The sequence below is a fragment of the Cryptotermes secundus genome, unplaced genomic scaffold (genome assembly GCF_002891405.2).
Source record: "Cryptotermes secundus unplaced genomic scaffold, Csec_1.0 scaffold247, whole genome shotgun sequence".
Taxonomy (NCBI): Eukaryota; Metazoa; Arthropoda; class Insecta; order Blattodea; family Kalotermitidae; genus Cryptotermes; species Cryptotermes secundus.
The window spans coordinates 808490-834073 of record NW_019740656.1 but is presented as its reverse complement, the minus strand read 5'-3'; the positions used below and the strand labels follow the sequence as shown (position 1 = coordinate 834073).

Sequence of the window (25584 nt, the reverse complement as noted above, 5' to 3'; positions counted from 1 at the left end):
CCCAGCGCCACTTTGTCCACCACAAATCCCATTTGACCAGATCCGGGATTGAACCTGGGCTGTCACGGTGGAAAGCCAGCGACTAACCGCTTGAGGTATGGCGCGGCCCTGTACTACCTCACTAAATATTATTAGGGTAATCAAATGAAGAAGGATGAGATGGGCGATAAATGTAAAAAGGAATAAAATAAATACAAAAATAATATTTAAATTTATTCACAAAATTTTAGGGAAGAATACCATTTCGGAGATATCGACAAGAGGAAGGTTAATGATGGATGCATCTTACGGTAAACAGAATGTGCAGTAGGTTTCGGATAAGTTCGCTACTCTCAGAGAGGCAGTGGTTCATGGAGCTGAGTAGTTAGGAGAGAGTAACAGGCAGCGCCATAGCTCAGGCGGTTAGTCGCTGGCTTCCCACCGCGGCGGCCTGGTTCGATCCCGGGTCTGGTCAAGTTCGATTTGTGGTGGACAAAGTGGCGCTGGGGCAGGTTTTCTCCGAGTACTTCGGTTTCCCCTGCCAATCTTCATTCCACCAATTGCTCCACAGTCACCCTCACCTATCATCTGGGGCTGGTACAATAGGCCAGAAGTGGCCGCAGTACAAGGGACTTAGTCCCACCCCACCAGCAATAAAAAAAATAAGAGATTGTAAATGCATTGTTTTGTTGCAGAAGTTCCAGAGAGATTTAAGCCGTACGAAGACACACATTAGCATTTTACAACGACGCACTGCCACCGCAATCTGTAATTAACTTATTTACGACTCAAAGTGTGGGCTGGACCTGCCAGGAATGAAACTACAATTATATGTACTCGTAATTAGGGACGGTCTCGTCTTCTTAGTTCACTTTGCATACTTGCTGCAGCCTTTGATGTATCTATACGGGGTTCGAAGTAAGGTTAGGCGTCTGTATGAGACTTTAACTGAATTATCTTTCGAAACACTGAAATATGAAGCAGAGACAGAGGGGAAGTAGAGTGGGGGTAATGGGAGACACCATATGCTATGCAAAGAACTATACCGACTGAGCTACTGCCGCTTGTCGGCGAAGTTAGTGCCAACTTTAGCGGATAGAGGGTGTCGTCTGGTCAGCGCAACGGAGCCCCACGGCTGTTAATCTCGGTTTTTTAAATCGCCATATTCTGTGCAGAGAAAGAAAATTTCCTGCTTTGAAGGTTCTCAGGCAGCTCCGGCTCGTCTTTCTGGTAAATGCCGGTTGAAGATAAGGTAAAGAGTTCGGAAGTGAACTTGTTAAGCATACAAGCAGAGGAAAGAAGTTGGCCAGGGGTGTACCTTGTCTTCGATAATAATTTCGATACTATTATAGGGAGGGTTACATTGCAGTGAAATGTTGATGTGGCCCTCTCATTATTAAATCAGAATTTCAGCACGAGTACATCCACGTCGCTATTGGTATTTTGTACCCTTTGCCATTACACTATTTTATAGCTGGGTGTTTCCGGCTGGTGGCTCACTCTGCAGCCACCTGCTCACTCTGGTTCCTCACTCGCGGATTTCTTATACCCTGAAAATGGATACCATATGTACCTCTTAAACGTCGGTTCACACAGGATCTACACGGCGCCACATCCCAGAAGACGGCATCCTTCACAGTCACCGCCGTGAAAACCTCAAATCTTACATGAAAAATTCCGTTTACAGTTGAGTGTTTACTTTAAAAGGCACGTGGGATTCAGGAGCAAGAGGGCTCTCAGGCTGTGTTGAGGGCAGTACAGGCTCTACAGTGTTTTTTTTTCATTTCCATTTTATTTTCCATTATTATTTTTCTGTATTTTAAAACTAACATTTGCTTCATTAATCAGGATTATTGCTAAATCCGTGTGACCCCACAATTGATCCGGATTATCGAGGGTGTACTATAATTTTGGTTTCGTTGAGTAAAACGAGTTATCTTTGTTTGTATCTTCTTGCATGAAAGGTACTGGTTTAGACTGGGGCCACACGAGCGCACAAAATGCGTCCGTTGTAGAACTAAACAAGAGAGGCGAAAGCTACGTTTTCTTCTGGCTCCATTGCAGACAAAAAACTACGCACCGCATTCTGCAACTGTGGTGTGTCCTCAGCAACGTACTTCGTGCGCTCGTGTGGCCCCAGCCTTAATATCCAAAGTTACAAAGAAAATATTTTATTTCTACTGTTAATTCAAACTTCTAACCAGGAACTACATACACAGACTGCTGTTTCCTGGGGTGAGACACCGTGTAGTGTGGTAGAAATTTACCAGTATTTCGGAAGAAAATACTGCCTCAATCTTCAGGGTCGAAGAGTAGGCTAAGAAGGGAATTAAAGCAAGTAGCAAGTACAGCGCTGTAGACAGTATGTTCCTCTGAAACGTCGGTATACTTCTATCGGTCTACACGGCGTCATGTACCAGAATATAACGTTCACAGCGCCGCGAGAAACTCGTAACTAGCATATTACTGTACACTCCGAGAATGTAAATTGTGGTACATTTTTTTAAATGATCTGACACAGTTTGTGAATAATGTTGTTCTGACCCAGACACACCCCCACCCCCCTCCCCCACCCGTCCATCACTTTCCTAACAGGATCCAACAAAACATCCCTCCCCCTCCCCCCTCTGTTGGTCTAATAAGAAGAACAGAGGAACTTGGCGGGAGATCCCACGGTCTGTCCCGTCTCTGCCTTCTGCTGCAACAGCGACATATGTATCGACAGTCGCTCAGTTCAGGTAACATTGGGAGCCCCGGATAGCTCAGTCGGTAGAGAGGCTGACTACTTGCTGGACTTCCTTTCACGTCTTCCAGAACGGTTTTGGGGCACACCCGGCTTCCTATACTACCGGTTCCGGAGGCGTTTCCTCGGAGATAAAGCTGACCACCCGTCTCCAACTACTGCCGAGATAAAGAATACGTAGATCTATACATCCACTCCCCCATACGTTTCCATGCTCTTGTCCTTAATTATTTAAGTACAGGGACAATTTTACGTTTGTCTTTATGAATTTTATTGTTTTCTTCAGAACTACGATTACAGTATCCAAGTTATCATCAAATATTTGTAGGCATTTCTCATTTCCGTCTTGCATAAACATTGTCTACGTATAAACAGACTGAGCAGCTGAATATTCGTTGGTTTTCCGCTCTTTCCGTGGAAACAAACACAAAATCTCAGCTAGTGCAGCAGGACCAGGAGATAGGAGCAGTAAACGACAGTGACTCAGTCGGTATTTCAGTGTCGAACGTTGCCAGTAAACGGTCTCTCTGAAAAAGTTGAAAAAATAAGAAAAATTTATGCCTGTGCTTAACTAAACACTACTCAATAAAAACCTATGGAGGAGTGGAGACATACATCCATATTTTCTTGATCTCGTCACTAGTTGGAGGTGAGTAGTCAGCTTCACGCCCCGGCCGCTTTACCCCATAGGAATGTCCAATGAGTATTTTTTCTTATTGCTAGTGGGGTGGGACCAAGTCCCTTGTACTGCGGCCACTTCTGGCCTATTGTACCAGCCCCAGATGATAGGTGAGGGTGATTGTGCAGCAATTGGTAGAATGAAGGTTGACAGGGGATACCGAAGTAGTCGGAGAAAACCTGCCCCAGCACCATTTTGTCCGCCACAAATCCCACTTGACCAGACCCGGGATTGAACCCGGGCCACCGCGGTGGGAAGCCAGCGACTAACCGCTTGAGCTATAGCGGGGCCCTGTGTCCAACGAGTAGGAGGCTAGGTGGGCCCCAGAGCCGGTCTGGACGTTATGAAGAGACAAATCTTTCCTCCCCGCTGGGAATTGAACCCCGGCCGTCCAGCCCGTAACCCGTCGCTATACTGAGCTACACGGGCGCTTTAAAAGTCTCTGTAGACTATTATTATTATTATGTTTATTATAACAACCTGCACCTCCAAGGCTTTTCAAGTTCATATTGTGCATATTCAGTGAAATCGTGATTTCAGACTGTCCCTGGAGGCCTGTAAAATGTAAAAGTGGCTCAAGGACCACCAATGGATGGTATTTGTCAAATTCTCTTACTGTATTTTCAAAGGGCCCTTCAGAAGTTTAGCTCTAACTAAATACTCTCTGGGGTCCCGGGACGGTGCAGTCTGTACTGCGACTGGACTACGGGTTGGATGACCGAGGAGTCGAAGTTCCATTCCTCTTAGGGGAAAGATATTTTTATCTTCTCCGTAATGCCTACAGCGCCTCTTGGATCCGCCCAGCCTCCTACAGTATCCAGTGGGTAGCGGGGGGAAAGGGGCAGGAGCGTGAAGCTGAAATATGCATCAACTCCCCCATATGCTTAATTAATGAAGCCCAGGGATAAATTTAACTGAATACTCTGATTCGATTTTCTAGGTAGTCAAGATGCTTCCACCCCCCATACGCCTTTGTTGCGTGGTGCGTAATTTAGCACAAGAACAATTTCTAGCGTATTTTCATTATTTGTAAAACATAAAAGGAGGCTTATGAGATAACCTTGCTGTCTGTGTGTCTGTGTAGGCGATTAGGTCTTCCCAGAACTTCTTGTTATTTTTAATTAAAAATGTATTAGGGCACAGTTTCGAAATTTTGCTGGGGGCACTGAACAGGAACTTCACTCTCTGTGGGCCGTGGATGTTATTTTATTGTATTCATTCATTCTTTTTCTTTTTCGGAAATCGCATTTCAGACGGGTTTGGGCGCATCAATCAAGGCTACGTGCGGTAGCAATCAGTCATTGAGTCCCTGAAGTTTATACCAAGCGGCGATTATTCATTTCCGATTTACGTTTAATTGTATACGGACGGATATGAAGCGCTTGCCCACGCGTTCCCGTGATTGATGATAACGGACGCACAGACCAACTCAGTATGTCGCTTCAACGATTTCAGCTGTTTCAAATCGCGATTGATGACTGGGAAGTTTCTGGGGCGTGACGCCGTGTGGTTCTTGCCGGTTACTTATTTCACTTTTTCCTAGGTTCTGAAGATGGAGGCGCGCAGGTTCATCCGAAACGTACATGGGTTTCTACGGGACTGCATGATACTACCCTTCATAGTTACCGCTGTGAGAAAATAAAATTCAGCAAAAGTACGCATATGTTTAAAGATTGTGCCTCAACTGTTAACGTTACTTAGAAATGTGGACATGATTAATATTCGGCACTGCCGAGCGGGAAACGCTCTGTGTTTGTATTGGGAACGTACTCGGTTCGAACCTCTACTGGGACACCTGCTCCTCTGATTGAAGTTCTTGGGTTACCTGTGTCCACAGGCAACTTTCCGAATGGTACTGTACTTCGGCCATGGAGCCGGGACAACTCAGTCGGTATAGCGACTTGTTACGGGCTGGAGTTCGAGTCCCGGTAAGGTCAAAATCTGTCTCCTCTCCACGGTGTCCAGACTGGCTGTGGCGCCCAGCTAGTCTCCTATCCAGTGGGTACCGAGTAATGCGGCAGGGGCGTGAAACTAACCAATCACCTCCATAGGTGTCGATATCAGTAATGGTAGAGCTATACCTCCACTGTCCCATAGGTCTCCATGGCGTGGTGCTTAGTTAATAAGCACAGGGAAAAGTTTTCAGGGGCAGACCTTGAGGATTGCGAAGTTGACCGCTTACCTGTTCCCAGTGACAAGATTATGATTCAGTGGATATTTACCTCCACTTCTCGAGTGGCCAAACACAGAGTCATATTGATCAATTTCTTCCTGTGGTGTTCATTTAACGACGCTCTCAGTAGCTCGGAATGCACGGCATCGATCACTTTATGATGTATTGTAATTGGGAAGAAGTGGTCGTGGCCTAATTTAAGGCACTATACCAGCATTCTACTGGATGGACTGAGGAAAACTAGGAGGAACCTCAAAATAACGTGTTCCGACCGAGATGTGAACCAGGAACCTCCCATAGACTTTGTCGTGTGAGTCAGTTTGGCGTCTTATTCGTTTTATGTATGTTAACGAAGTCAGTCGTTTAATTGTGCTCTTGCCATATGCCACTCTTGCCCGTGGGCTTCGTGTGCTTTGAGGGGGGAGGGGAGAGGTTCAACAATGCAATCCGTCAAGGCGCGATGGATATGAGTGACAGGTACAAATCAGGGGTCGACCCCCCCGTCCCATGCCTTGGAATGTCGATCAGCGGGGGGAATTTGATCAGTAATCTGGGGGCCCGGTCCAAGTTTCGAGAGATGGATGGACCCGCTCATCGTGAGAGGCAGCGGAGGTTCCCCGCGGACTGGCACGAAAAAGTGAAGGTGGCCAGGTGTCACCCTCCATCGCTGTGGGAAAAGGGGTGGGGCGGGTTTCGTATCGCCTCACGTTCACATGGTGTGTACCGTTTGCACCAAACGCATAACAACGTGGCAATAGCCAGGAATATGAAGCCACGTAGCCCGCTGAAAGTCAACCAAGCAGAGACAGTCCCCAGTAGCACGGGAATGACCCCTCCTCTCGTCTACGAAGAAGCCCCATTTCAAAACAAGTAAAAACCTGAAAACGTAAAGTTGTCCCTGTACTTAACTAATTAAGCACTACACCATGAAGGCGTATGGGGGAGTGGATGTATAGATCCACATTTCTTTTACCGCGACACTATTTGGATGTGAGTGGTCAGCTTCACGCCCCGGCCGCTTTACCCCCGGTGCCTATTGGATAGCAGGTTGGGTGGACCGTAGAGCCGGTGTGGACGACATAAAGAAGAGAAAATTCTTGACCTTACCGGGACTGGATCTCCGACACCTCGGTCATCCAGTCAGTAGTCAGTCACTATACCGACTGAGCTATCCCGGCTCTTTAAAAGGTAAGACTATCCCTGTAATAGGCCATGGAGGCCCATAGGGTTGTGAGACGTCGAGGTTCCCACATTTTGAAGACAATCGGTTCATAGATGGAAGTGAGCTTGTCAGCCTTACGCGCCGGCCATACCCTCAACAAGGTTCGTGGTACTCATTTCTGTTAGAGGCTGAGTCAACCCCAGGGCCATAGTGCGGCTGGAAGGATTAGGTCAATTAAAAAATCCAATGACCTCATCGGGAATCGAACCCGCGACTTTCGGGCTTGTGGTATAGTGCCTCTGAAGTCGCTTACGGGTAATAACACATAAATATTTATTCAGCTTTTTAGAAAATATTTGTGGTTTTCCGCCCCGGAAAACTTTGCAACGGCCCTTCCGACATAGCTTTCCCTCATCCCTCTTTGAGACACAAAATGCATTTCCTTCTTTCAGAGGAAGCAGAAGTGGCATGTTGGCAACACTGCCGCGTCATGTGCACGTCTCAATCTGTAGCCATTTTGGGGGCCGTACACTCCATTGTCCTAAATAAACGCGGGGGCGTCCATATTGCATGTCTGTTGACTTCCTCCAAGGACTGAAGGTGCCGCTCCACCTGCACTTCTGAGGTCACACCTCCACTCATGACGTTCATGGTGTTTACCGATGCACCAGTTGTGGCCAAACTTTAACACATGATCGCGCCCTCCTGCCCCACGTCATCGTCCCTCCGCGATTGTATTTTTGTTAGTGTTACGAGATGTGGAAACGTCTTAAGCCCAATTAAATAGTCTTCTTTAGCCTGCTTTCTATGTGTTTCCACCTAAAAAGTCGGATTAGTGGAGGCAGAAGAGACGGTCGTTGCTAGGCAACGGCTTTTTTGTATTGCTAGTGGGATTGGACTAAGTCCCTTGTACTGCGGTCACTTCTGGCCTATTGTACCAGCCCCAGATGATAGGTGAGGGTGATTGTGGAGCAATTGGTGGAATGAAGATTGGCAGGAGAAACCGAAGTACTCGGAGAAAACCTGCCCCAGCGCCACGTTGTCCACCACAAATCCCACTTGACGAGACCCGGGCTTGAACCCGGGCCGCCGCGGTGGGAAGCCAGCGACTAACCGCTTGAGCTGTGGGGAGGCCTAGGCAACGGCTTGGTAAAAACATTTCCGCGGCAATAAATACGCAACAATGTAAGAACTGTTGGACGCGGTGTTTTCTGTGCGATCCATACAGTATCAGGTACTCAATATGTAATGCAAGTACGATCCCGAAACCAAGGACAGCTGTGCTGGCGAAGGCCAGCAGCAATTTATTGATGTGATGGTGATGTTCTAGAAAAGGAAAGTAGGCGATGAAGTCTTCCGAGAACTTTCTGTCTCTTGAGTCCTGTTAGAAACCATGACTATTCCCTTACTTTGTTTATTTAATCTTATTTTGACAACCAACACGTAAACAAAACCGTATGTTCATTTACGATCAATCCTACACGTACGTGGTAATATTGTATTAATGACACAATCTAACTGCAGAAAAATGGATCCACTTTAGTTTGACAGTTCAGTGAAAACACACATTATATATTCATAAATTACACAGCTGATGTTCATCGAAAGTTGTAGTGGATAGTAAATAACGGAACAAAATACTACAATTTATTAATATTAGTTTTATCAGGTTTACGTATCAACAGCCACCACAGAAAACCTCAATATCTTCTGTATCTTCTCAGATAATATCTTAAATGAAAACGATATCAGCCCAACTAACGGTGGCATAACAAACTGTTTAATACAAGAAGAATTCCGCCTTCTGGGATGTGGCGCCGTGTAGATATTGTGTGACCCGATGTTTCGGAGGGACGTATCGCCTCCATTTTCAGGGTAGAAAATCCGGGAGCTGTCTGCAGCCACCTGCTGACGCTGGTTCGTCGCTCGCGGATTTCATACCCTGAAGATGGAGGCGATATATCCCTTCGAAACGTTTACACAAGATTTACGCGGCGATATATCCAAAAATACGGCATTCTTCATAGTCACCGCCGTGAAAACCTCAAATCTTACAAACTGTTTAGAACAGTTTAACATTTTATTGTAAAGATGGGCCCTAGCGCCCCGGACCAAAACTGTGAGTAAAAATTTGAAATTTTAGAATGAAAATTCTGCACGTTTCTATTCATTCGGCGAGGAACAATACCGACAAGTGGTGAAATCTAAGCGCTCTAATTTTATATATTTGGGATTAAGAAATGTGAGGGCTCGGCAAACCCAACTGATTCAGAGCCACAGACATGTAGCGGCGCCTCCCTCAACTGCAAAAGTAAGCCAACTATTTTCCTTCCTTGCAGCTGCCCCTCTGGGTTGTGAGACAAATACCTCGGTTACATGAAAGATGGTGCCGGCCACGGTAGCCGAGCGGTCTAAGGCATGTACTGTCTTCGCTCGCTTGAAAACCGGGATCGTGGGTTCGAATCCCACTCAGGGCATGGATGTTTAGTTTGTGTGTGTGCGTTTTTCTGTGTTTGTGTACAGGTAGAGAGGCCTTGCGAAGAGCTGATCACCCGCCCAAGGAGTCCTACCGAATGTCCAAGATCTAGAAAAACCGAAGTGAACGGAGAAGTTCATGTAGGTAGGCCTAGGCCCACTGGGGCTGTAGTGCCAAGGAAAAAGAAAACATGAAAGATGGCTGCATAAATAAAGGTAAGAGGCTAATGCAAATACTGCGCTGTGAGCGTGTGTATACCCCGTCTGTAGTCACACCGCAGACACGTGACAATACAGGCAGTCGGTAGGAGGGGATCATGCTGTCGCAATGCCGCTACCTACACATGTTCATGCTTCGAGCGGGATTCGAACCCACGACCCCAGTGTTTGAGCAGGCGGACAGAGTTCATGTTGCAGCCCGCGCGGCCACTGCGATCCGAGGTATTCAGAAGATACTGAGGCTTTCACGTGGCGATACTCACGATAAAAAGCGAAAGGAACGTAACAGATACAGTCCTTAAATGGGTAGAGCGGGCCTGTGAGTTGCTGTGACAGATAACAGCCGCCATGTTTTCCTTATTACTTAATGTATAAAGTTCGATAATTCGTGATTTCACGGTTGACAGATCCCCTTTTGTACGGAGCGACGTGGCTTTGAATGGCTGTTTTTTCTTGCCTCGACAGACGTGTTGCCAATCCGTACAAAAAAAGAAAACAAGTGAACGCGAAAGGATTCCAGAACGGCGGAATGTCTCGTTGCCATAGTAACGCAACTGGGTCAAGGGACGAACCGCCGAAGCGTACAGATCTGACGTCACATTGTGATTACATATTTAAATAGAACGTGTGAAGGCGGTTATCACGTATCGGAAGGAACGCACTGGAATAACATTTAATTATTTATATAAATATTCACTTAACAACTTGAAGTCTCTGTTGTATAAGATTTTGTAACTCATATTCATTTCGACTCCTATGTGTTAGCGAATGATCCGTCGAGGTGGATGCTTAATGCTATCTCCCACGAATAACAAGAGCAAATAGTCTATTGTAGACCGTCCCATTTATATACTAGTGTACTGCACATGTACGTAACTGCATCAGATTATCAGTACTCACAGAATAAACACGATACAGTGAAAGAAAAGACTCTTCATTCGTTCGTGACCTCTTACATGACTTACTCTCATGCACCGTGTTTGCGCTCGACAATTAATTACAATGGTGAGTCCATGTTGCTTAATATCAAAACTTTAATCTCTCCGTTACAGAAATTCTTTGCTTACAGAGTGAGTGTTACGGCAGGCGTCTCTCATGGAAATGACAACTGATGAAAGAAAGACTGTTCTTGGCAGAATTAGTACTATCTGCAACCAGTGCATGCAGTGATCTGTCGTCGCACTGTGTTTCTGTAAGCTCACGTAATAACTGAGATGTCGAATGTTGTGAGAATAGCGGATGCTCAGTCAGAGAGTCGAACGGGGCACTTTCCGAATACAGATCAGAGGCTCTGTGACATCAGAAAGAAGTCCCACTGCGTTGTAAGCCTATATACGTGGGGCTACGCCTCCACTTTTCCATACGCCCTCATGGCGTTTTAATAAAATAAGCACAGGAGAAGTTTCGCTTTATTATAATTTGTTATAAGAAATGAATGTAATGTTTATCAGATTTCAGAATGAATTGCTTTATACCCATGTTCCTGCCCCTTGAGCTGTGAGATAGCCCTGTCACGCAGCACCTTATCACATTCACGAGCTTTAAGTTGGGGGCTGCATCTCTGACCCGGCACCTGCCTGGTTACGGAATAAGGGAGTTCAGATTCCGTTATAGAACTGTGCAAAAAGTAAAGTTGCCTTTGTGCTCCAATAAGAAGGCCATGAAGACGTATGAGGGAGTGGAGGTATAGCTCCACACATTATAAATCTTGGCACCAGATGCAGATGATTTGATAGTTTCATGCCTCGACCAACTTAACCCGGGGAAATAGCCTCCTATTTCTATTGGTGGACCCCAGAGTCGGTCTGGACACTCCGGAAGAAGATAGCTCTGTCCCGGCCTGGAATCGAATCCCCGTTACTCAGTGTCCATATCTTTAAGCAATATGGCGTCATAAAAAGTGTTTGCTTCTCTAGATAATTCCTTGCGGAAGAGGTAACACTCAAGGCTTTTGGTTCGAATCTCGGCCATGACACTGACCACCGTCACAGAGGTTCAGCTACTGAAGCTACTGATGAATTTCCCAAAATTTATTCCATACTACTACATCCTATCTCTCTTAAGTTCCATTTTAATATTATCCTCCCACCTACGTTTATGTCTTCCTAGTGGTCTCTTTCCTTCTGGCTTTCCCACCAATATCTAATATGCTTTTCTATTCGCCCTCCTTCGTGCTACATACCCTGCCCACCTAATCTTCCTTAACTTGATCATTCTAAGTATACTTAGAAGAGTACAAGTTATGAAGCTCCTCATTATGCAGTTTTCTCCAACCTCCTGTTTTTGTGTCTGAGCATTGATGGCATCGTTAAATAACCTACAAGAAAGAGAATATTTCTATCTCCTGGGATATATCTTCTTGTATCCCGTTGAAAGTTACCCGACGTTTCGGGGGAATATATTACTCAACCTTCAGGATTGAATAGTAAGCCAAGCAGGATTTGCAGCCTGCTTCATGCTGGTTTCTTGCTTGGCATTAGAGGCGACATGTTCCACAGAAACGTCGGTTAATTTCCAACTGACTACAAGAAGTTATATCCCAGAGGAGCAGAACTCTGCGGGAACCTGAAATCCAGTAAGGGGCCTAGAAATTGGGGCCCCCACGTATGAAGCCTTTCAGCTACTTGGGAAGCCGGACCAAACAGAAGCATTTAAATGTCAGTAGCCGTTGCAACAATGACACAGCATTTGGTGGGGATTCTTCTTCGCCTCGTGAGATGACAGAAACATCCCCCCTCCCCCCAATATCACGATTGTTCTCTGTGCCTGAGTTTCTCGCGCATTCCACTTCTGTCTGCAGCCCAATAGCTACTGCATTTTCTTATTAGGTCACGTTTGGCTTGAGGATGCCTTCGTCATCCGCGTTTCTGTTCCCCGTGGCACTTCTTCAGACTCGTAGCTAGCAACCTTCATTACCAGCAAATGGCACGCTACACTAAAAGGGCCCGTTTGCTTTTGGATCACTTTATACAAATATCAAGGACATCGGAATGTTACAGAGTGACGTGACTGCATCTGTCACGTGGACCGAGCGTCATCACGCGATAATCTCTGCGGGTTCATCTAATTAAAATGTTCCATTACATACATATCTGGACTGGACGGCCGGGGTTCAATTTTTGGCAGGGACAATGTTTCTTCTCTTCTCTATAGCGTCCAGACCGCCTCTGAGGCTCACCCGGTCTGCCATTTAATGGTTATAAGGGGCGATTTCTTTGGGGGTAACGCGGCTGGGGCGTGAAACTGACAATTCACATCTATCTAGTTCCAAGGTCAAGAATGGTGGAGCTATACCTCCACACCCCAAATGTCTTCGTGGCATAGTGCTTAATTAATTACGTTCAGGGAAAAATTTACCCATTTTACTTATAATGTGTATATATATAGGTTATGAGCAGAGGACTGAAGTTGACTGGGGCATTTGCTGCGATCGGAACTTTGACATCAGTGTTTGAAGGACTGCATTAGGGGGGAAATCTTTATGTTTAATATTGACAGGGCTGCGTGTAAAAACATGCAACGTCAAACATTTTCTCTAGTACCAAGGGAAATCGCGGAAAATGTTAATCCATTTGCTCAGAGGAGAACAGTAATTTTCAGCTGACCTTCGCCAGCGCTGCTGTAATAAACTTGGCAGCATATATATATATATATATATATACAAACAATATAAGCCCTCGCTAATACGGTTACAGTTAATCCGGATTGAAATATGAAAAATGGTGTTCGTAGTTGATTACATGCTTTAAAAGACACGTGATATTCAGGAAGGCAGATGGGTCACTTGCCTGTTCAGACAAAACTTGACAGTTTCTTCAACCCTGCATCATTACGTTCAAAAACATGTACAATTTCTCAGGCTTCTATCGACGAATAAATGTATTGTCTTTTCATTTTTTAAGTAAAGACTCTATAGTGATATTTTTTATTTTCATCAGCACTACTTATATCTAACTTTTACTTCACTAATCCGGATTATAACTAATTCGGATGCCCCCGAAATTAATCCCGATTAGCTAAGGTTTATTATATATATATATATATATATGACTTGTTTGCAAGTTTCCTGCCGCGGACCTAACAGAGAACAACCATTGATAGTAGGAGATCTTCCTTAGTGCTCTTGCCAGTATGTACGGAGGTCACGGCTGTTGAAACAATTTGCAGGCTTTGTGGTATAGGTTCTGGATTAATCTGTTACAATTGATGATATCAGAAATGTTTAACTTACTAATTTCTGAACCCTAATACGTATAATTGTCATATTATTTTAAGAAGGATCCAACTTTTAAACTTTCACGTTATGCACGAAATGAAATATTACAATTCAGTGTAGCAGTTAATTGAATCACATATACCTTGGTTTCCTCTGAGTTTACTTCTGGACCAACCTCCTTACTTGCGTCAATTAAAGATTCTATGTTTTCAATGCCACGGTAGATACGGAAGACATTTTCAGTTCCAATGATTATGTGATGTGATTCTTTATACTTTGGGCATCTGGCTACTTCCTAATATAACGGGCTTTAAATACGCGTTCATACGGAGTTCGGTTCCATACATTATTGCGCAGTATGTTTGTTAAGTTTGTTAGTTGCCTAAGCAAACGGCGACTCGGGTTCGATCCCGGGTCTGGTCAAGTTGGATTTGTGGTGGATAAAGTGGCGCTGGGGCAGATTTTCTCCGAGTACTTCGGTTTCCCCTGCCAATCTTCATTCCACCAATTGTTCCACAATCATCCTCACCTATCATCTGGGGCTGGTACAATAGGCCAGACATGGCCGCTGTACAAGGGACTTAGTCCCACCTCACCGGCAATAAAAAAATTACTTAAGCAAACATCATCAGCAAAACTTAACTACTGTTAGATCTGAGATTATCACAGCGGCGATAACGAACGTGCACTCCGACAGAAGTTCACGGAAACTTCGGAGGAAAGCACTGCCTCCGTCTTCAGGGTCAAACATTAATCCAAATCAGGAAGAAACAAACAGCAATGAGACTGATGTCCATTGCCTGATTCTCGACTTCTTAGCGTATCTTCGAAAGTGAAAATGGAGGCAGTGCACTCCTCCGAAACTTCGATGAACTTCTGCGGGACTGCAAGAAGTTACATCCCAGAAGGCAACTCTTTTCAAATCTTAATTGATTTGAAATCTTTGGACTGGGGTAACAGCAAATTCATTCGCGGTTTTTGTAATTAATATCAACGTCAGAGCAGATCTCATTAAAAAGCGTTGCCAAGCAACGACGACGAAGCGAAACAAAAGACAATGAGATCCAGCAGAAAGAAAATTGAAATACAAAACTGCAAGGTATTTCAGGCCATTGAAATGAGTTCTGTACTCCTTCATTTGACGTTAGGTTGAAATAGTCATTATTAACCGCTCATAATCTAAACTATTCCCATCATCACAGAAAATGATAATCCAATTTATTTTTTTTTCTACTCAGTGGTGCTACTGGTACCCAACTCATCTCTGCACACCATCCTATTCTCTTTGTACAGAGTAAGAATGGCTTAAAGGACTTTCACATGAATACAATGCCACACTCGCGAATAATTTGATGAGACTTGTGATGATGACGCCGCCAGAGTTTCTGTTTGGGGGGGGAGTCTTCAAGACGCTGGTCTCGCCACCGAAATCGTCGTTAAATAACTCGCAACTATCTTTCTGATACTGATCCGTTATTCTGTTCATATGCTATATGGCTCTCAGGCCGGTCACGGTAGCCGAGCGGTCTAAGGCATGTACTGTCTTCGCTCGCTTGGAAACCGGGATCGTGGGTTCGAAACCCACTCAGGGCATGGATGTTTAGTTTGTGTGTGTGCGTTTTTCTGTTTGTGTACAGGTAGAGGCCTTGCGACGAGCTGATCACCCGCCCAAGGAGTCCTACCGAATGTGTAAGATCTAGAAAAACCGAAGTGAACGGAGAAGTTCATGGAGGTAGGCCTACGCCCACTGGGGCTGTAGTGCTAAGGAAAAACAAATAGGGATCTTACTTCAAACATCAATTAAACGAAACAGCTACACTTACAAAACAATAATTGAATTATTTTGTTTTGAAGCGTAAGTTATGCGTGTATTCGCCTGATGGTGGCCACTTACCGATCGAAAAATATCATGGAGCGGTCACAGCCTAATCGTCTTACGATATTGGCGTTTGCCTGGAAGCACCGAGGAAAACTACGAAATAGGTGGAGTCCCGGCCGAGAATGGAACAGAGGACATCCGAATAGGGGTAACAGTACTGCCGGTACACTAAACTATTCGCTGTCGAGTAGATTCGAAAGGTAGACTTGAAAGGATTCTGACGATGGTGTATGCTGTACTTCTTTTGGCTTATTTTGGACTTCATCCATCGTCTGGTATGTAAAAGACAAAATACCACTTTTGTCTTTTACATACCAGACGATGGATGAAGTCCAAAATAAGCCAAAAGAAGTACAGATTCGAAAGGGTTTTGAGGATAGTGTAGTTTTTAGAATACCGGATGATTGATCAAAGTACAAAAACTCAGTAATTCTGAGTATTCGCCATCATTACCCATAAGTCAACAATGCAGACTACGTATTACAGGTGTGAGAACCCGGAACAGCGAGTTTCATTTCTCGAGAATTCTCCCCACTGGAAGTAATTTGAGAAGGCAATTTCACTAATACCTGATTTGGCTGAAATTTACGTTTTTGTTGCAATCCATTAAGAATTTCAGAATCAGTCATGAAGGCAAGTACCACGTACGTTCGGTGTTTGAATGTTAAGTGCAATGTATTGTGTACGTAATCCCTGCTCACTACAGTCTGGTCCCTTGAAGCCGTTACAGCGCATACACGTACATATCTGTGGGTCAGAACTCGGGGCAGACACCCGCACGAATTCTTGTCTCCGTGAAAATATAGTAAGGACTCTGGACTGGCCCATGGCAATACCTTTGCGTGGGTTCCTGTACTCTCTTTTCCGAAAACATCGCCGCACTAGATCCTCAGGAATATGGGTTAGAACGATCTTGTCATATCTCAGACGATTTACCGCCAGTTTCCCACTGCGGTGGCACGGGTTCGATCTCAAACAAGTCTGTGCTGTATTTTATTTTTATAAAGTGGCGTAGAGGCAAGTTTTGTCGGGATTTCCCTGCCAATTCTCATTCCACCAACTGTTCCACATTTATTAGTCGTCCTATCAAAGACTGTATACAGGATGTCCCAGAAAAAAAGCTCAGTATTCTGAGAGGTCGCCGTGTCGGTCATTCTAAGCAAAACTGTATACGTACATGTGTCCTATTCCGAACGGTTTCCGAGATAGAGCTATTTCACTGTGCAGTACATTGTACAGACGAGCAAGACGCCATGTCCTCTCACGAGTTGCACCAAGACAGAGCTGTTTCACTGTACGGTACACTGTGCACTGTACAGACGAGCAAGATGCCATGTCCTCACACGACTTGCACCGAGATAGAGCTGTTTCACTGTACGGTACACTGCACACTGTACAGACGAGCAAGATGCCATGTCCTCACACGAGATGCAAAGTGCACTGATGTTGACGGTGGAATTTTCGAGAATGTATTATCCTGGGTAAACTGTACCAACTTTGTCACTTGAACAATAAATACCGGTATTAGAAGCAGTACGTACTATCTCTTTCTTATCAACAGCTTTGGAACTGTGCAGTGAAATAGCTCTATATCGGAAACCTTTCCGATTAGGGTACATGTATGTATAAACTTTTTTTTTTTTGCTTAGAATGGCCGATATCATAACCTCCAAGAATACCGACATTTCCTTCTGGGACACTCTGTAAAGTTTTAATGCTAACAGCGTCGTTAAATAAAAAAGAAGCGGTTTTTATTCGGTAAGTGAACTATACCGAACGAGCGACTGTCGCTTGTCGGTGAAGTTAGTGCCAACTTTAGCGGATAGAGGGTGTCACGTGGTCAGCGCAACGGATTCTAACGGCCGTTAATTTCGGTTTTCTACACCGAAGCCGCTACTTTTACATTCAAGTAGCTCCTCAGTTATCCTCACGAGGCTGAGTGGACGCCGTTCCAGACCCACTACTTCTCAGAAAATCTGGTAGCGCCGGGAATCGAACCCTGGACCTTTGGATCTGTAGCCAGAAACTCTGATCTCTAGACCACTGAGGCGGCTAACGTCGTTAAAAAGCAAATTCAAAATCAATTAATGGAAAAAGAGCCGGAGTGAAGTCATTTGTTAACGTGTTTCAGAACACAGCTGAGTCCATGCACCTTGAAACACCCGGAACACTAGCGCTGCGACCCAACTGTGTTCCAGTGATCTTCCCAGAACTGTCCGTTCAGCTTTCGTCCATCGCTCCCTGTTTACTCACATAATGAGAAAGTTCCTTGTAGTTACTGCGCACATCAAAACGCGCAGGTGCTCGGTTCGTATCCCCTCCGCGACACTGACAGGTTCATCGTACACCGTTACGTCATCGTTAGAAATTGACTAGATTATCAATTCCGATATTGAGACGCCGGTGGGAAATTCGGGCTTACACAGAATATTTGTTGCCTAGGATTGTCTGCTCAAGATATGACGTAAGTCTGTCCGCAGTGTGGATGGACTCACCAATTATTCCTGTATTTGAAATTCTTAGGTACATGCACACTTTCGTATAAGCGAATGTAGAGTGAAATATCATGAATGGATCTTAAGCCATTCTTGCTTAAACTTGCTATGTCGTTTCGTACGTGCATTGGCAACGAACAAAGAAACAAAAATTCGAATTAAAGATGAGTCTAGTCTCTCAATTTACCGGTAGCTCACTACCGTACTACACAAAGAGGACAGATTCCACCCCCCTCCCTCCGCGCCAAACCCCACACGCAATCCTGTAATAACGAAAATAATATAGGGTAAAGAGGTTGGGGTTATTGACGTACAAATGTTTGCATTACAGAGCGGCTGTAGCCCCCAGCAAAACCAACGTACACAAGTTAGCTCAGTGAATACAAACCTGACGTTGGTTATTTAACGACACTCTCAGTAGCGTCTAATTTTATGATGATCAACGATTGATGATTTGGACCGATAGCGCCGTCTAATAGAGATAGTATCCCCGACATTTGCCTGGAGGGACTGACATAAACCAAGATGAATATCAGTCAGAATGTCCAGTGTAGCGGAGGGGTTTCGAACAGAGCGCCTCCCGGATACGAATCCAGAGCTGTGCTGCTATGATGAAACGTTCGGCCAAACGTCACGTGATAGTGAGGTCCTTAAGCAAGAGCATCGTGTAAATTTCATTGCAGAAGATAATGAAGGAATTTAAATTAAATTTAGTATTGTAGGTCTGCAAAAACTGTTACTGGATGAGTTCAGTTTTATTTAGCATCGGTTTACAGTCAAGGAGGGTTACACTGGCTGGGCATGTAACACGCATGGGGGCGTACTTTAGGATCTTGGTGGGAAATCAAGAAGACCTATATGTAAATGGGAGGATAGTATTAATATGGATCTTAGAGAAAGACGATGGAGTGGTATGGATTAGATTCATCTGGCTCAGGACATGAACCAGTGAAGGGATGTTGTGAATACGATGATGAACGTTCGGGTTCCATAAAATGCTGGGAGGTTCTTGAGTGGCTGCACAATTGGCGGCTTCTCAAGAAGGGCTCAGCTCCAAGAAGTCAGTTATCGGTTTATTTCACCCTCAATTTTATATGATCCCTAAAACAGTTCATACATTTGGCTCTGTTGGATACCTACTTCATGTTGGGTTCTTGATTGGCTTATTCTTCAACCCTGAAGATGGAGGCGACATGTTCCACCGAAACGGATGGTTAGTTTCAAACAAGCTAGACGGTATCTCTCTCCAGAGCCTGGACATGTGGAGGGAGTTCTGTTTCGTCTGGCTCATTTAGCGCTTATAGCGTCGAGTCACATGAAAGCTAACGATGGGTGGACTGGAGGGAGTGTAGAAGGAAGGGGTACTATCTCGCTTACAGAGTCAGAATTCTGCAGGAGCACAAGGTGAAAGTAAGGTAAAGTTGTCCCTGTCTTTTAACTATTTACGCTCTACGCCATGAACACATGGGGAGTGGAGGTATAGCTCCACTATTCTTGATCCCGACACTAGTGGTGAGTGGAAAGATTCACGCCCCGTCCGCTTTACCTCCAGCGACAGAGTCGCCGATACCCATTTGAGAGGAGGCTGGGTGGTCCCCAGAGTCGCTGTGGAGTGAGAAAAACTTGTTACCTCTGCCGAGGATCGAAACCCGTCCATCCAGCCCGTATCTGTACCGACTGAGCGTAAGAGCGACACAAGTATCCCATGTGTCGCACTGTGGCGCCCCCGTTTGCATTTGTAACGAGTGGTGCTCTGTTTTTATCGAGCAGTGAGCATGCGCAGCCGAGAAACAAAGAAATGCTTCCGGCAAATAATTCCAGTAGCTGATAGAAGGCTCTCATCTGCGGTTAGAGAGCGGCCGGCGCGCACAGAAGCAACGCCGCCTGTCCCCCTGACGCCTGGGGGACGCTCTTGCCCAGAACAAAGCAAACCCCAATTACAGCACAAGAGTATATGGTAATATAGCCACACGGTTTAGTCTCCAGAAGCATCAAGTTCACCTAAATAACATTTAACAAAAAGTTCTGGGAAGAACTAGTCGCCTACTTTCCTTGATACCACGTGGACCGCATAGGAAACACAGCGTCCGACAGTTTTTCTATTGTTGCGTGTGTAGTCATTCACAGCGAGAACGTGTTTACCTAGCCGACGCCTAGCAACAATCGTCTCTTCGGGCTCCACTATGCCGGCTTTCTGGCATTAGAGTGGACACATAGACAGCAACATATTTTCAAACCCCTTTTATTCTTTTAAAAAATGGAAAACAGTAAAAAAATTCTATTCAAATGTGACAAAAACTGTTAATGCTCCGAACCATATGAAGCGTATAAATGCACTCTGTATACTGGATACTTTATTAAGAATGACTTCATAAAGACGTATGGTGAGTGGAGGTATAGCTCCATGTATTCTTATCCTCGACGCTAGATGGAGATGAACGGTTGATTTACACTAGGTAAAGACCCTTGGTATCAATTCAGTAGGAGGCTGGGTGGGACTTAAGGTCAATCTGAATGCTGTGGAGAAGGGAAAAATCTCCTTCCCTCGCCTGGAATGTAACCTCGAAACGTCGACCTTCCGTCCCGTAGCCATACCGATGTGGTTCATGTTCTCTAAAGGGTTAAAGCCTGTCTCATGCAGATAAGGGAACAGTCGTGTTTCTGGCAACCTTCTGAGGCACTGGGTTCATGTAAACAGTATTTGATAATTCGACAGCCAGCCGACGTTCGAAGTAAAATGTTGCCTCCGTGTTCCTCCGAAACGTCTGTTGACTCTCACTGGAACACATGGCGTTATATCCCAGGAGACGGAACTCTTCATAATTACGACTGTGAGTCACAGAACCTCAATTCCTAGAGTTAATGGTTCAGTTCGTGCCTCACACGAAGGGATATACGGTAGCGTAGGTGGTTGAGGCACTATGCCACAAGCTCGAATCCTTCCAGCCGCACTATGGCCCTGAGGTCGCCTCAGCCTCTAACAGAAATGAGTACCAGGAATCTTCCTGGGGGGTAAAGGGTGGCCGGCGACTAAGGCTGACAACCTCACCGCCATCTGTAAGCCAACTGTCCAGAGAAAATGTGGGAGCCTCAACGTCTCACAACCCTGTGAGCCTTCACTGCCTGTTACAGGGATAGCTTTACCCTTTTTTTTTTTCGCTTTACCTCACACGATACACATATTATCTCCATTATATTGGTGAGCAGGTTAATTCTGTTTCGGGAAATTTCGTTGCCAAGCCTGAAAACCATATGAGACATAAGTACACAGTGTGGGCAGAATACAAAAACTGAATTTTGGAAGGAAGAAACAGGCCATGCAAATAGCACGTATTGTGACGAATATTTAAATTTATTTCCCAAGCTAGGTTTCAGAATCTGATGGTGGTGACAGAACAGAATGCTGAGAGGTGGCACCGTGAATTTTGGTAAATTACTAAGGCTGCTCATTGCACCTCTTGGACAGTCAACCTATATGACATGAACGTTTCCTTGCCCTTCTCTTGCAACCCTGAAGTTAGAGACAGCATATGCCTCCGAAAGGTGAGCAACATGCCCAATTCCACACTGTTCAAAGACCCAAGAACAGGATCAACATCAACAGTGAGCCACCGTGATAGGCTACAATCATTAATGAATTAATTACGTTATCGCCGTGTATACGGGACAGAACATGCAACAGATTTCCAACCGAAGCTGCAAATACTTCTGAAAGAGTGAGATGCAGTGAGCATTTTCTCGCGTGCGCTCATTTTAATGGTTTGTATGCTGATAGCAGGTTGGTAAGCGCTGCTCGGAAGGAACCAACGGTCTTCAGACCACTCACTGACTGATACTACCGTTCAGGGGCAAGACGCCACAAGCTCAACACATTACATTATAGGCATCAGCTAAGCCTCGTGCAAAATCTCATGTTCTGTACGCAGGCACTCGCTCGAATACCAAAGTGTACTTGTGGTTTCCGATTCCTCTCCAACATATACAGAGTGCGACACAGATCCCTGTTTCAGAAATATGGACCAAGCATCAATCTAGGAAGACAGGGATGCAAAGGGAGCAGTAGGGAGACAACGAAAGGAAGGGAAAAGAGACAATATAAAGAAAAATCGAAAATGCAGAAGGAAGCAGCCCAATGTAGGAAGAAGAGAGCGATAAATAAAATCAAGAAGAGAGAAGGAGAGACAGCAGATGAAAATAATGAAGAAACAACCAAATAATTAGTAGGAGAGTAAATGAAAAATTAGGGAACCATATAAGAGAGACACCGAAAAGAAGGAAAGAAATAAAGAAAGGGTGGAACAAGAGAGGGAAGATAAGAGGAATAAATTAATGAAAGAAGGAACAATAAAGGAATGGATGGGTAAAGGGAAATTTGTTCACCGGCCTAATTAATTATGCATCACGCCATTAAAACTTAAGGGACAGTAGAGGTAGAGCTCCACGCATTCTTAATCTCAGTATTAGACGGAGGTGCGTTGTCAGCTTCACACAGCGGCCGCTTTGCCGCCGGGGAAACAGCCATGTATATTAAATTTAATGAAAATCCGTCCGTCGTTTCTGGAGTTGAACCTTGCGGACAGACGAAGGACGAGTAGCGAAAGCGTAACAGGTTGCTAACAGAGGAGTCCTGCAGATCATGAAGAACCCCTGAATTTCGTGGGCACGGTCCGGTCAGATTTGGGGGAGGTGTTAGTTTGGGTGAGGAGTCGCGAACCAAAAATAGTTTTTCATTATATGCAAAAGATTCCTCGCAGACCGCAGCAATTGGTTCTTCGGGACCGACTGCAGACCAGTTCATGAGGCGACTTGCAGACACAATAATAGAAACGTAAGCAGTAATCTACTTGTTACACCTCATCATTATTTCGTTCCTTCTTTCTCCCTTTCTTTTCTTCCTTCCATCCTTTTCTTCTCTGTTCAAAGTGTATAGACATTTTCTGTGTATACGGCGACTGCAGTGTCTGAATCGAACCCCGATTCCTGAGTAGTCCAGCACGTACCCGAATAACTGTGCTGATTGAACTACCCTGGCTCAGTATTTTATAAACGTCTCGGTGAAAGCCCAGTTACCGCAATACGATAAAGGCTGCCCAACCAGCGACACGTGTGTTATTCCATTCCCCAAAAATGTGTTAACGCTTTCCTTGGCCGCGCCATAGCTCAAGCGGTTAGTCGCTGGCTTCCCACAGCGGCGGCCCGGGTTCGATCGCGGGTCTGGTCAAGTGGGATTTGTGGTGGACAAAGTGGCGCTGGGGCAGGTTTTCTGCGAGTACTTCGGTTTCCCCTGCCAATCTTCATTCCACCAATTGCTCCACAATCACCCTCACCTACCATCGTGGGCTGGTACAATAGGCCAGAAGTGGCCGCAGTACAAGGGACTTAGTCCCACCCCACCAGCAATAAAAAAAAGCTTTCCTTCTTTTATAAATAAGGGTTAGAATCTTGTGGGGGAACTGTACAAAAATGGTCCATTTTTGGTAAAATTGTTCCTGTTCTTAATTAAGTGACACGTCAGCAAGACGTACGAAGGAGTGGAGGTATAGACCCACTTATTCTTTACCTCTGCACTAAAGACAAAATGGTCGTGAACTTCATGTCACAGCAGCTTTACCCCCACCCCTTTGGATGGGGTTCGGTGGGCCCCAGAGCTATTCTGGGCTCTGTGGAAGTTAGAATAATCTCTTGCCCCCGTATGGAATCGAACCCCGATTTCATGGTGGTTAAGCCAGTAGACTATTATCTCTTTATGTAACATTATAACAAGTTCATGAATTCTCTGTTTTTCAGTTCCTGTCTTGCCCTTCGTAGATCTGATCACTGTTGGCTAGTATAAGTAGACTGCGTGAAAATGTGTTTGCTTTGGATAGGTCCCTGCCTCTGTCGTCTAGTGGTCACAGTTTTTGGCTATAGATCCAGAGGTCCCGGCTTCCATTCCCGGCACTACCAGATTTTCTGATAAGTAGTGGGTCTGGAACAGGGTTCACTCAGCCTCGTGAGGATACCTGAGGAGCTGTTTCAAGGAAATAGCTGCTCCGGTTTAGAGNGGCGACTGCAGTGTCTGAATCGAACCCCGATTCCTGAGTAGTCCAGCACGTACCCGAATAACTGTGCTGATTGAACTACCCTGGCTCAGTATTTTATAAACGTCTCGGTGAAAGCCCAGTTACCGCAATACGATAAAGGCTGCCCAACCAGCGACACGTGTGTTATTCCATTCCCCAAAAATGTGTTAACGCTTTCCTTGGCCGCGCCATAGCTCAAGCGGTTAGTCGCTGGCTTCCCACAGCGGCGGCCCGGGTTCGATCGCGGGTCTGGTCAAGTGGGATTTGTGGTGGACAAAGTGGCGCTGGGGCAGGTTTTCTGCGAGTACTTCGGTTTCCCCTGCCAATCTTCATTCCACCAATTGCTCCACAATCACCCTCACCTACCATCGTGGGCTGGTACAATAGGCCAGAAGTGGCCGCAGTACAAGGGACTTAGTCCCACCCCACCAGCAATAAAAAAAAGCTTTCCTTCTTTTATAAATAAGGGTTAGAATCTTGTGGGGGAACTGTACAAAAATGGTCCATTTTTGGTAAAATTGTTCCTGTTCTTAATTAAGTGACACGTCAGCAAGACGTACGAAGGAGTGGAGGTATAGACCCACTTATTCTTTACCTCTGCACTAAAGACAAAATGGTCGTGAACTTCATGTCACAGCAGCTTTACCCCCACCCCTTTGGATGGGGTTCGGTGGGCCCCAGAGCTATTCTGGGCTCTGTGGAAGTTAGAATAATCTCTTGCCCCCGTATGGAATCGAACCCCGATTTCATGGTCGTTAAGCCAGTAGACTATTATCTCTTTATGTAACATTGTAACAAGTTCATGAATTCTCTGTTTTAGTTCCTGTCTTGCCCTTCGTAGACCTGACCACTGTTGGCTAGTGAGTATAAGTAGATGGGTGCAACTGTGTTTGCTTTGGATAGGTCCCTGCCTCTGTGGTCTAGTGGTCACAGTTTTTGGCTACAGATCCAGAGGTCCCGGCTTCCATTCCTGGTGGAGGTCCCGGCTTCCATTCCCGGCACTACCAGATTTTCTGATAAGTAGTGGGTCTGGAACAGGGTTCACTCAGCCTCGTGAGGATACCTGAGGAGCTGTTTCAAGGAAATAGCTGCTCCGGTTTAGAGAACCTAAATTAACGGGCGTGGGGATTCGTTGCGCTGACCACGTGAGACCCTCTATCCGCAAAAGTTGGCATTAACTTCGCCGACAAGCGGCGGTCGCTCGGTCGGTTAGTTCGCTTGCGGACTAAAGCCACGGAGTTTGTTTTTGTTTGATAGGTCCCGAGGCACAATGAGGTCGTTCTGTCGCTTGAAGTTGCATAGCGCAGAATCTACTGGTAGCGAACCGGGAAAATGTATTATCCCGGTGCTTAATTAAACACCATAACATGAAGACGTATGTGGGAGTTAAGGCACAGAACTGCAAGTGTGTCGGTGTGACACAGGGAGCTTGAGAACTTAGGACCGAGGGAATACTTGGATACAGGAGGGAGGACGGGAGAAAAGGCTGGAGAAAATTACAT

At 45.4% G+C, this 25584-nt stretch overlaps 1 long non-coding RNA gene across 1 annotated transcript in view; it reads left to right on the top strand.

The window, feature by feature from the left end:
• Positions 1 to 9344: 9344 nt before the first annotated feature.
• The window catches only part of LOC111872440, a 41693-nt gene continuing 25453 nt past the window's right edge, over positions 9345 to 25584 (top strand). Inside the window, exon 1 of the long non-coding RNA XR_002844229.2 lies at positions 9345 to 9427. This is a non-coding gene — a long non-coding RNA (uncharacterized LOC111872440). The remainder of the gene's footprint in view (positions 9428 to 25584) is intronic.